This window comes from Coturnix japonica, chromosome 1 (assembly GCF_054131305.1).
Source record: "Coturnix japonica strain WE chromosome 1, WE-NBRP24, whole genome shotgun sequence".
Lineage (NCBI taxonomy): Eukaryota > Metazoa > Chordata > Aves > Galliformes > Phasianidae > Coturnix > Coturnix japonica.
Window position 1 is genome coordinate 79,826,882 of NC_140663.1, and position 13,166 is coordinate 79,840,047.

Below are 13,166 nucleotides of genomic sequence, written 5' to 3' on the forward strand. Positions count from 1 at the left end.
GTTTTTCTTCACTAAATACCTGTTCAGGGAGCTCACAATGCATATGAAATGCCCAGCTGTATTGTAGATTATGTGAAGCATGAAATTAAAAATCTAAATATTTATCCTGGGCTTTCCCATTAGTGTTTCATTTGGCTTGTCAGTGGACTCCGTGGTGAAGAGGTGTTCCAAACTTATGTCACCTATGTCATAATGCAGTTCACGGGTGATATCCCCCTTTTTGGATGGTCTTTCTTCATGAAGAAAACTTGATATCTATAACCTAGCATAGGATTTGCAGGCTGCTACTTGTTTGGTAAGTCTTACTTTTCCATGCAGCAGTGAAGGCACAATCTCAAATAGTCTGAGGGTGATTGATAGGACTCTTTTGAATACAGGGATGACTAGGAGTTAACTAATGGTCTGTCTGTATTCCCAACTCTTATACGTGCTGAACAAAATTACTTTTTTTGTTTAAGCTTAGTGTAACCTTATGTATATTTTTACACAGCTTCTTTAACAAAATGGCGGATGGGAGGGGAATGCTTTTTGTTTTTTAGTTTGCTTTGATTCCTTATCTCTTCTCCAGAGAGATACTGTTGCAGACTTGGCTTTTTTTTTTGTGGTTGCATCTGTGTGGTGGTTTTTGAAAATACAGCATGTCTGTAATTTTGTATTGTGATACTGTTCTTGTTAATAAATACTGAAGGCAACAAATAATAGACAGTTGTTTTTCAGGTATTGCACAGCTCACTAAATATGTTTTTTTGAAACCAACCTTAGAGTAAATTCAAGTTTACAGTTCTCTGTAAAAAAGGAAACATCATCTTAGGATTTCAGGAGACATCCTGTGGAGTTTTGCCTGGAGTCTGCCTAAGCACTAGCAGATTGATGTGTTGTTACCTGCATGAGGGAGGACTGACCATATTTGATGAAACCAAAATTAAAGCAAAAGGGAAATATTCCACAAATGTAGCTTTGCTGTATTGTTTACAATTATTTTGACATTGTCAATTATTTAATAAGGAATTGTTCATCAAATTGTCTTAAGAGGTGAAAATTTGATGTCGATACTGTGTCATGTGATAGAAAAAACAGCAAATTCTCCTCCGCTTGGGAAGATTCAGTCTTGAAACTCAAAGAGGCTTCATCAGCAATTTTTCTCTTTACATCAATAGTTCTGTACTAATAGTTTCTATTCAGTAAGCTATATTTTGACTTAAATATCCAATACCTGAAAGGTGCTTACAGCAAGAGCAGGTCTCTTCTCACTGGTGACAGGACAAGCGGAAATGGCCTCAAGTTGTGCCAGGGTAACTTTAGGTTGGATATCAGAAAGAACTTCTTTACAGAAAGGGTTGTTAAGCACTGGAATAGGCTTCCCAGGGAGGAGGTTGAGTTACCATCCCCAGATGTGTTTAAACACTGTTTGGATGTGATGCTCAGGGATATGATTTAGTGGAGCGTTGTTAGGGTAGTATGGTTAGGTTGTGGCTAGACTCGATGATCTTTAAGGTCTTCTCCTATGTGAACAATTCTGTGATTTTAAATGCAGGCTCAAGTAGAGTTTCTTCTTGGCTTGTAGCAGAGTAGCTAGATGTAAACCTTCAATAGATATATCATGTACATATCTCTGTTTCCATCTAGGAATCTCTTTATAAGCATAAGGACCTGTTTTACAAAGCTCATTAAAAACTTTGTAAGCATTCACAAAAATTCAATTTTACCTGTTGAACAATCATCACAGATCCCCAGCAGTGATCAAAAGAATTGGGAGCAACAGTGCTCCTACTTTTGTTTCTCTGTGGTCGTAAAGATGTGAAGATAAAAACCATAATGCCTACCTGTAATCTTAACTATCCAATCTTGTTTTTGAGGTGTGCGTTGCTTGTGAAGTGGCTTTTTTGTGTTGGCTGGAGGTTTATTGTTTTGTTTTTTTTCCAACTGACGAACTCATGCAGCAGTTTTCACCATCCAGCTGGAGCTAGATTGCTCATGCTTGTTTTCTTTCTTTTTTGTTCATGAAGCTACTTCTTTAACTTTTGGTTAAGAAATGTGAGTTTTAAGGAGGCAGTAACATAAGCAAAATGCAAATTCCAAGTTTAAATGATCTGTCTTACTGAGATGATTTCTCCTTTCAGTTTTTATTGGTCTCTGGTGCTTTTTTTGCTGGATCTCTGGAAGCCCTTACCCAAAGGAGATGCAGTAAAATAATACAGGCTGAGATCCTCTACTCGTGACAGTGCAGGTTTCAAGTGCAGCAGTTTCACATTAGAGTTCTATCCCATAGTCTTAAGGTGTATAATAAGGCTATATTTATAAGAAATAGCCTACAACAACAGAAACTCAAAAGTATGCTGCTTTCCACACGCTGTTCATAGTGAACAAAAAGCCAGGACCTGGCAAGAGAGGGAACCAGTGTGTTTTATGTGTGTTACTTCTGTTTTCCAGACTTCAGCAAAGCCTCTGTTAAATTGTTTCCCCACAGGGTTTTATTCCTTTTATTTTATTCCCTCAGATCAGTTTACTATCTAGTTGTGTTGTTACTAGAGGTTTGCCTTTGCTACTGTTGCTTATCATGAGGGATCTGTCTCGTAGGAAGTATTTCAGCATGATCACCTTCCTATTTAGGGATTCTGTTTGTTCTGTAGATGCCTGGTTTTATTTTTATTTAGAGGTAAGCCTGTGCAGTGGAAGTGTGAATTAATGGTAATTGATATGTGAACTAGCATGATTTTTCCTCCGAGCAAACTTTGCTGTTGTACTGAGAATGTTTACAATGATGAGAACTAATTTGTTGTTCTTAAGCTTTAGCTAAACGTTTGACTTGTCATAATTTAACCCTGACATAAAGCAAGCTGATACCAAGACTACCAATGTCAAAGTTACCAAGGGCCAGCTTTCACAAATGAGGTTTTAGTCTTTAGGACTAAGATGAGTCATTTAATCTGATGCAGTGAAAATATGAAAGTAGAAAAGATGCTGAGGCATAGAGGCTCATCTTCGTCTTCCTGTGATCAGTTGAATTTTTTTCTATTGGGAGTCAATAGTTAAGCTGCTTACAATGTAAGATTGTGAAGATTCTGTGGTGTGTTGCCAAAAGAGCAGAAATTCAGGGTTCTTACAGTTAATAGAGGAAAAAAGTATTATTGGAGTTCACTGAATTAAAGGAATTCCCTCTTCTGCATTAATGTACTAACACGAAGAGAGTGGAGTTGAGCAAGTAGGTTGGCACATCTATGTTTACGTCTGCTTCTTTCCCTCACCACAGTGCTCCATTTTAAACCAGTGGAGAAGCTCAGGTTATAGATAACGAACATAGCATGGGTGTTAGGATGTGTTTTCTGCTGGAACACAGGGAACCAGACATAAGCTGTAGAATTACTGTTTTCTTGTCCTGTCGCCTGCAATTACTGACAGCCAGTAATGGCTTCTGAGAAACTCGTCACTTTCCCCAGAATTGAGAAAATATTATATACTCATAAGGATGTTGTTGAGTGACAGAAGGCTAAATGAATTGTGGCTTGTTGGTTACTGTAGTAAGATATCTTTTTCCTCTAATTGAAAAGTTTCTAGATCTCTTGTTATAAAATGGTTAAAAGCGTTTAGCTTTGATAATTGTATTGCATTATGAACAAGTATCAACAGGTAAGAATCACTTAGAGTTTCAACAGGGAAGGCTTCGGAGTTACTGCTTAACAAATGGAGCATGTTTGGCATTTACGTGTTTATGAGATCTACCCCTTCTGAGAGGGCTTTGTTAAAAGCCCATCATTTGAAACTCTAGGATCCACAGCCAGGTTAGGGAGGATCTTGTGTTCTGTAGTGAGGTATCCCTGCACTTAAAAAACAAAAAAGAGAAATCCACTTTTCTGCTTCCTGATGAAATTTCAGTGCAAATTTGGACTGTTAGTAGAAAGAACTGTCTCATTTGGTGCTTGAATTTTACATGCTGGCTGATTTTAGTCTCTCCTAAAGAGATCTATTGTGCCTTCACTTAAGGTTTCTGAAACTTACATGCCTCACAGAGGCTGCTGCTGAATTAATACATCTCAGCAATTCTAGACTATCTAAAAGACCTTCCACCTCTTTTCTCCCAGCCTCCAACCTGGCAAAACAGAGCAAGTTAGGCTGAACTGTTGTGGAAATTTAAATAGAAAAGTCCTCTTCAAGCTTGTTGAATGAAGATCCTTGGGCATCTTCACTGTTTCCGTAAGTGTTGGATTGACAAATCATTCTGGGTCACCTCCAAATGCTTATCACTTCATCAGGGATCTGGATTATCAGGGAAGACTTGTTCTTGTTAAGGTACTTGAGCATAGAGCACAGACTTTAAAATGGGTGTATCCACAGCAGATCTCTGAGGATGTTAAACATCTGGATTTTAGAATTTGTTCTTCAGGTGCCAGGTGCACTTTTTTATTGTTATTTACATGCACTACTTGACCAATGAGCTCAATCACTGCCTTTTGCTGTCTATCTTGATTTTGGAGGCTTTTAGGGGTTTCGTTAGACTCATAATGACTGGAAAAAAAAAAAAAAAAAGCTTGGACTGAATTGGTCTCAGATTTCCAAATGCAATGACAACGTTGTACTTTGTCTTAAACCTTATTTAGTTATTGATTGAGGAGAGAGGCTTGCAAACTTGTATCTGTAGGACTGGGTGGCTTTCTGAAAAGTCAGAGGAGGAAGGATTGAGCTAAACAAACTGCTACGTGTTATCCAGCTGCTGATATTTCCAGCTCTTCTTCATTTAGAATTACTGGCAAATGTGGTAAGGTGGTTGTAATCTCAGCTTATTGCAGATCAAATAAGGCAGTGTCATTGTTCCTGTGGATTATGCATGAGGTAGAAATCAGACCCTGAGGTGTCTAATTGTGATCTAGGATGCACAGAAACATGTGGGGTACAGCAAGCTGGCTGGTCTCACTTCAGTCTTGTCTTCATCAGAGCTGTTTTCAGACATATGAAGGACAAGAAAATGACTAGAAATAGTTAGCATGGGTTTACCTTGGGAAAACTGTACCTGATGAACATGGTAGCATTCTGTGATGAAGTGATGAGAGCAATGGAATAGCAGGGCAGCCTGCTGATTTGTTGTTCATTTACTCCTACAGTAGCACAGTGTTTGGCATTTCTGCTGAGAACAGAAGGCTGAGGAAGGCTCTAATTGAATCCAGCTACCTAAAAGGCTGTTGTGAAGAAGATGGACTGAGTATTTCTTAGAGATATACAGTGAAAGGACAGCCAGAAGAAGTAAGTCACAGAATGCAACAGGGGGAAGTACTCATTGGGCATAAGAAAAAATATCTTTCATCATGAGAATGATGGAGCAGGTGCCAGGGAGGTTCTGAAGTTAAGCCTGCCTTGGGCAGGACTAAACACCTCCAGATGCTATGTATATAGCTTTCATTATTTTCTTTTCTTGAAATAATGGCTTATTGGTGCACTCAGATTAAATATATACTATTTTCTAAGGGGAAAGGTGAAAAGATATTTGCCTTAAGTCCTTCGTGTGGGACCTGTTTCAAATCCCTAGCTTTTAATCTTTAGAAGTGGACTTGGCTGAATCACATCGTTTGTCTTAGAATGCAAGAAAAATAAACCAATTCTCTTTTTCCTAAAAAGAGACTTTTATGTTCAGCACAACTCAAGGTAGTGATCAATTTTTGGAACATTCAGCATGCATTTGACTTAAAAATGGAAGTATTGTTCTCTATATACTTCTGATGGCTAAGTCTGAAGAATATTTAAAAAGACATTTTTAGGGAAAATGCTGGACCTCACACCTGTAGCTTAGGGCATAAAGCTACCTTTTTGATAAAGAATAGGTTTTCTTGCTAGCTTGCTTTCTTCCATCTGAAATTAAGTTGTTCATGTCCAGCATCCACCGAGTTTCAGTGGAAGTGGCTGTAAGAATGCAGTGAGAATACCACCAATTAAATGTAGGAGCATGAATGAATTCCTCATCTCTGTGGGGGTTGCTATCTGTTCTTCAGAATTTTGCATTTCCTACTTTCTCAAGTACAGGGGTTTGTATGTTTTTCTGTTTTGTCATTGTTATGTGAGACGCTAAAACAACTTTTTCAATTTATTTATTTATTTTTTAAGCTACCTGACTCTGATTTTAGACCTTTTCCATCAAACAAAGTAACTTAATGACAGCATGCAGAATTGTAGCTTATTTTTCACGTGCATCTGTTTCATGCACAAAAAGTAATATATTTGTGCTTGGTGTTGCGTGGCAGTCTGGGGGGGGGAAGTTCTTTGCTAGGTTGGCTTGGATCATTTTGTTGTGTGGTCTGAGTGAGCATCCATGTGAAAGAATACACAAAATAGTTTTATCCTTAAAAGGGATAGTCACTCTGTAAGCCAAAACTTTCATAGCTTTCAAATTAAATGCACATTCTTATTTAATTAGTTAATTGAAGGTTGAAGTGCAGCAATGTAGGTAGTGAGGTACGGAACATGGGACTTAAAGTTATTTTTCTTTTGTTTGCTAGGTGCTAAAAGGGGATTTTAAAGTGCTGAGGAGCTGAGAGCTTTTGCAGGCTAGACCTGCAGCAAGATATAATTCCTTCTGAAGATTATGCACACTGATGCCTTGTGATCTGACCTCAGCAGATCCATGGGGCTCAGGGGTGGATCTAAAACTTACCTTACTGAGGAGATGCTTCATGTAATGTAATTATCCAGATAACAAGCAAACAGAAAGTCTGCTAAATGTGGAAGCTTCCTCTTCAAGGGAAGTAGGGACTGGGATCAGAGTTGTGAGGCCCCTTCCAGCTTTGACCTTCAGTCTGTTGCTTGCCCTCTCTTCAATACTGTTTTCTAGATGGTAGAGTTATCTATGTTCCCACCTGTTTAAAACTGCTTTGAAATCTCAGTTCAAGAGTTACTAAGAGCTTTGGGTTTTTTTGTTCATTTTTTTTCCCATTGAATTCAGTTCTACCACAGCAATGCAGCTTTAACAAGTCTTTTCAGTAGAAGAATAATAGAATATGATGTCTGATGACAGTGTGTTTTTAACTGTGTCTTTATCTCGAACTCTGTGATCTAATACTTTGTAGAGATGGACATAAGCATACATCCATGTAGCTGTAAGTCTACTGAAGAAGCAGATGAATATTCTCCATTTAAGATTTCAAAATCCAACTGCAATACAACCCAGACAGTTACCTTTGTTAGCTCGTTGGCTACCTGACAATGACTTCCACGTTTTTATCTGGGGTTTTCAGACAGATACAAGCAAACACATCTGTTAATACACATTCAGTTTAGGAGCTGATGTGCACTGTATGGTTACACAGGTAGTCTCTGTGCCAGATACTGTAGCTTTGATGCATGTATGAAATATGCAAATAATATTTTGCATGTCCTTTTAGCTACGTTCAATCAATGAAATTAGCTAATTCACTACACCTACTGAATAAGAGGATATTTGAACTGTTCCATTGTAAAGCTAGCATGCTAACTCACCAGACTTAACCAAGTTCTTAAGCTTTAGGCCTATGTAAGATCACAAGTTGAGTTCAGCATACAACAGAAATCTCTTGATACAGCACTGTGGATTTTTGTCTTTCTCTGCTGTGAGGACTGCTTGGAATATGATAGTGCGGTACCTTTATTCAGGGTTTTCTGAAGTGCTTGGCTGAGACCTTAACTGTTTACTGAAATTAGCACATCAGAATTTTCCTTCTCATAATGACAAGTCATGAAGTTGCCTTGAAAAAGCTCAAAATAGTGAACTCCCATTTGTGCCTTGTTTGTTTTTCCTGTCTGATGTGACAACAGCATGTGATATAAATAACACGCTTTTGCAAAATAATAAGTGAATATTTCCTAATATCAAATGAAGATAAAATTGAAAGTAACCACTAGGTGGCACTTGAAAATTGGGTATCGAGATAATGCTATCTGCTCTCAATATCGTTACAAATTTTGATAGATTTTACATCAATCTACACAGCTCTGAGAAAAGGTGGTGTTTCCAAAAACAGAGTTAAATTAAACTGCTGTACTAAGGAATCTAGTCTGCTTTAAAAGCTCATTCCTGAGGCAGAAATGCAGCCTACAAAGGAGTACTGGTAAAACTGAAAAATATGTGCACATTTGTTTCCCACTTATTTTTATTTGTATCCAACTTAACAACTCAGTTCTGTCCTGACATTGTGTGAATGTCATTGTGTCCTGACATCTTCTCAAGCTCTGTCTAAACTGAGATATTTGATCAAAATATGTACGTGCTGTTGATTTAACATTTCTTTTAATATTATTTTAGATCAATAGCTAGGATATTAACCTGGAATTCAGTGTTGGGTAAGGGTTCAGAAAGGGATCCAACTCTAAGAGCACATAGTTTTTCCCTTTACTCATTTTATGTCTTGGCAAGAGGAGAGATTGTGACAGTGTGACTCTGCAGTATATAAGATGGTAGCTAGGAATTTATTCATCAAATCAAACTTGTGGCATTACTGTCAGCAGTCATTACAGACTCCTGTTTTATTTGAAAACTCCATGTAGTCTCTTAGTTTCTGAGGTGCGTGAGGTACATAATTATGATGTATTAGCTAATAATACTGGAAGATGAGCAAATCTGATTAAATACTTTCTACAGTCATTTGTCTTGATTCTTCTTCCATAGGAGTGGTGGGTGGGTGGCAGCTCTTCTGAGGGGTTGTTTGGGCAGTCATCTTAATCTCTTTCTTGTCCTCAAGTTGAAAAAAGCAGTAAATAAACTGCAATGCTCAGTTGTTCAGGGATGTTCTATGGCCTTATTAAATATGTATTAAGGGACTAATTCTTCCATTTGCTCACACAGCTGTATTTGGTTCCCCTGACACTGGTAGCAGTTATGATTGAATTTTGTTATGAAAGCATTACGCACATGGTAAACCTTAGAATGGATTACAGTGGCGACAGACACAAGCCACGTTGTCTGCTTTTTGTGTAAGATGCTGGGACACAATCAACAAGAAGTGAAAAGGAGAGTCAAACAATTTTCCCATTCATCTCTTCTCCCTGCGATGTCTGCAGCAGTAACATCTCATTTGTGCTGTTTTGTGCCGTGCAAAAGGATTTGGTTGTACTACTGCCATGACTGGACCTTAAAGAAACTTATATGCCTGCTAACCAAAGATGAAAATAAAGCTTCCTGATTGGCAAGTCAATAAAAATAGCTTGTTATAATCCCATTTGCTGGGCTCTGAACAAAATGCTAAGCCATCCCTCTTGTTAACACAAATTTCAATTTGACTTTGCTCTGTTAGCCCCTTAGCGAGGAAGCTCCTGCTGGAGATATCCTCAAGCGAATTTGATGATGAGAGCACACACATACCAAAATTCATTAGGTATTTCCTGTGGTCACTTCACCTGTTGCAATGCTCTTTACACTGAGATTAACAGCTTAGTGATTTGCAAAAGCCTAATGATTCAGTTAACAAATCACAAAGGTTTTCATTTTAGCATGATAATAAAATAATGGCAAAGCACTGGAGTGACAGATGTCTCTCTCCTCCTTGAACAGTCAGAAGCAGTCTTCATCATGCAGGAGCACCAGAAGGATTTTTGGGAGTGTGTATTTGAATGGTAGCTCAATTCTGGCTGCATTCTTTCATTGCTGTTGAACAACACTTCTGTCTTCTGAATTTTCTCCCCTGCTTTCCAAGAAGTGTTTTTTGGATTACGCTGTTGCTACGGTCTATGCTGCTCTACAGACAGGCACTCCTCTCTCCTCTAAGAGGTGGTTGCTTTTGCAGTCTCTCCATGTCCCTGGAGGAAAAGCGTGCTCCTGATAAATGGTACTGGCGTCAGCAGAGGGCTTTTGTAGCTCACGTTGTTGTTATCCCCTCCTCTGCGGGAGGCAGCATCACAAAACACTTTGGGCTCTGCCATGTCCTAGGCTTTTATTCAGCTCACCTGCCAGGATTTGTTGGCCCTCTGTCCCGTTGTGACAGGGAAAAAAAGGGAGCAGAAAGAAATACTGCTTAGGAGAAAATAGGTGCTAAATCCCTCTGCCCCGAGGGACTGTTTCTCACTTTCTTTGGAGTAGTAGCCCAGGCATGACAGCGTTAGGCTTGCTGCCCTAAGACACGATGCTGTTCCCTGACACCTGCCTGCCCAGGGAGACCTGCCCGTAGCTGCATCCCCTGCTGGGGGAGACCTCTGTGAGCTGTGGGCCCTGCAGCTTGTCACACAGAGATACTGACCTGCAGGTGGGGGAGGCTGCCTTAACGTGTCCCTGGAGTAGGCCTAGGTGCGGCCTGTGGCTGTTTTGTTACTTCTGCCTCTGCAGCTGCTGAAGGCTGAAATGAATCATGTAATGATAAACGGCGGGTGTTTGTTGAGGAGCAGACTTCAGACAACAAGTGGTTGTGGGACAAAGCCATGCAGTCTGGAAAGAAACACTGACACAAAAAGGGGGGTACAGTTAGGCTGGTTTTTTAAGAGGTTTAAATGTTGTACTCCTGGGGGTTTCTGTTTGGAGGAACTAATGCTGTTTGAGTAAGGAGAGTAAAGATGTCAGTGATATATGCTGCCAACCCCTCTGGTGCAACATGGCTTCCCTTGTTCAGCACAGGAGCACTTTGCAGCACTGGGAGGGGGAGCAGGGCTCCTCACTGCCTCCTCAGTGAGCTGTGTCCTAAGGACAGTGGCATGGAAATCATTAGATTGGCTTGGCCTTTTTCTTCTCTCATCACATGTACCTGTCAGCAGTGGGGAGCTGTATGTTTAAGAACGTGGGCCATAAGGGTGAGCTCACCACCTCCCCCCCTCCTCCACTTGTGCAGTTGGGGGGGCTCGGAATTCTGTGGAGCAAATTTGAAAGTAAACAGCTGCACCTCAACTGCATCCTTGCCCTGGCTGGTGGTGTTCTCCTCCATCCTCGGCTTCGTCTCCCCTTGTGCTCAGCTTTGTCCCTCTACCAGAGTGCTCCTCGAGCCCCCCACCAGCTGCCTCGGCTTGCGGCTGCACCTCCTGGGAGGGCACTGCCCTAAGGGCCGCGTTGTGCCCACTTCTCTGTAGCAGGTATTCGTTGTGGCTTCTGTGGGTGGCTGTGGGGTGTTTGGTCGTGTGTGGAAGTGGTGGTATTTCTGCTGGACAGGAACTGTGCAACCCAACCAGAGCAAACACGGGGGTGGGTGTCTTGCCATGTGATCCCCGAGGCTTTCGTTGAGAGCCATATTAGTGGCTGTTACCTGGTGTTCAGACTGGAGAAAAAGCATCCAATTACTAAGTTTTAAGCAGGGTGTTGTCTGAAACAGCCATTTGCCATAACAAGATGCAGTCAGATGTTCATTCTTCATAAGGAAAGCTCAATAGATTTGGGTACAGTCAGCACTTCAGATGCCCTTATTTCCGTTCTGACCGACATCTCTGAAGAATTAACAATGACAGTATTAACCAAAAGCAAAAATAAACAATGTCTATGTAAAAAGGCAAGTGAACATTAGTAACACGTGTATTCCTTTTATTATTATTATTTTTTAATTTAATCATCTTGATAGCATAGGAATAGCTGGTGTTCATCTTGGTCTTGGGTTTAAGGGTTTCAGTTTTTCTTTTTGAGGAAATAAAAAGGAAACAACTCAGCGCTTAGTTAAAGAAAATAAGGACTAGTTTAAAACCTTATCGAAAGCGTGTCATTAAAAATTAAGGAAGACTTGTTGCTGACTTGTTGCTGTGTTGCATGTGGTGACTGCCTTTCCCAAATGTCTGCCAGCAAACAGAACTCCACTGAGTCTCAGCATGTCCCCTATTAAGCCATCGCATCTCTGAAAGTAATAAAGCTCATTAGTGGCTTTCTGCTGTGAAACAATAAACAATATATTCACAGACTGATCAATAATTAGTGCCAACTAGCTTTTGTCCTTCATTACAGAAGTATTCTGACTCAATTATTCTAGAAATTATTTTTTTAAAAAATCCTTTTGTATTCACATAGGTGTATTTTATTTTTGTCTTTTACAATGCAACAGTCTCCTTTTGTATGAGAATTCAAACGCCTCTTCAGCCCACTAAACTTGAGACAAGTGACTTCATTGCCTGCTCTCCTGCTTCTTTGTTGAAACAGCTAGTTTCAGTGTCTCCATAGCCCCCAGGACTATGAGGCATTAGCATCATAGTTGTCCTCTTGACACTTTTGGTTTTATGAAGTTGTTCGTGTTTTTATAGAGTAGTGAGAATTTTGATGGTGTGAAGCAGCAGAGCTGCTTCTGTCTTATCTTCTTAGAGTATCCCTTTTTTTACACCCCTTGAGTCTGTTACTTAATCATTTTTAAGCCAAAACATATCTTGTACAATTTTGTTATCTGGCTTTCATGATTGTTACTCTTGCAAACTTTGAAACGTTACTAAATCTAACTTAAAACTTATATGATATTTTTTACTGACATTATGGAAGAGATTTTTTTTATTTTTTTTTTTTTTTTGAGATGTGGTTTTGAGAAGTTCCAGTTATTATAAGCTTCATGGTTGAAGTTGTGTATGTATTCTATCCTATTTCTGCCACAAGTCCTGCAGAGACTGCCTGTGACTTGTTTTGTGACTTCCAATGGAACCATTTAATTGCACATGCTTCAGTTCTTATAGGATCCAAGTCCACGTTTGAAAAGCTTGCTGGTAGGGATACTTGCCAGCATTCAGGGATCCTTGTGAGGGAGAGAAGGAAGTGATGTTTTTGCTGATTTCTCTCTGCATGTCTGAGATTTGAAAACTGAAGATCTTCAACAGTAACACTGCTGCACTATTGATCTGCATCAGGAAATACCATGTGGTAAAAGCAGATGGTAGTTCTGTGTTTTAGGAGGGGACACAGGTGGGAATCACCATGCAGCGCTATACACGGCAAAATTTACTTTTGGGTAGGAACAACGTCAAACTCGCATTTCACAATACTGAACTGCAGCTGGATGTTTTTTCATCTTTTTTATTCTTTGGAAGTTGAAGTTGTTTCTGTGTATTTCATTTCCAGAGTGTGTGTTAGATCCTCTTTGCAAGTCCCAGATAAAGATTTTGGTGAAATGTTGCTTGATTCTTTGCTATATAATACTTGCTGAGAAGGACAAGTGTTGCTTGTGGAAAATTAACAGTGATAGCCAGGAAATCAATGTTTAAATGTGCTCTGTTCAAAAGCAGGATGATAGGAACAGCAAAGTGTGGAGCCTTACAGAAAACTTCTAAGTCCT

At 39.7% G+C, this 13,166-nt stretch overlaps 1 protein-coding gene across 26 annotated transcripts in view; it reads left to right on the forward strand.

Annotated features, from left to right (window-relative positions):
• BBX (BBX high mobility group box domain containing) overlaps positions 1 to 13,166 on the forward strand; it is a 125,500-nt gene that overhangs the window by 59,157 nt on the left and 53,177 nt on the right. Inside the window, exon 1 of one of the 26 annotated variants that reach the window (XM_015877892.3) lies at positions 5,097 to 5,235. The exons of the other annotated variants lie outside the window; for them this stretch is intronic. The gene's annotated coding sequence lies outside the window, so the exon portion shown is untranslated. Of the gene's footprint in view, positions 1 to 5,096; positions 5,236 to 13,166 lie in introns of those variants that run through there. 26 annotated transcript variants of the gene reach the window in all.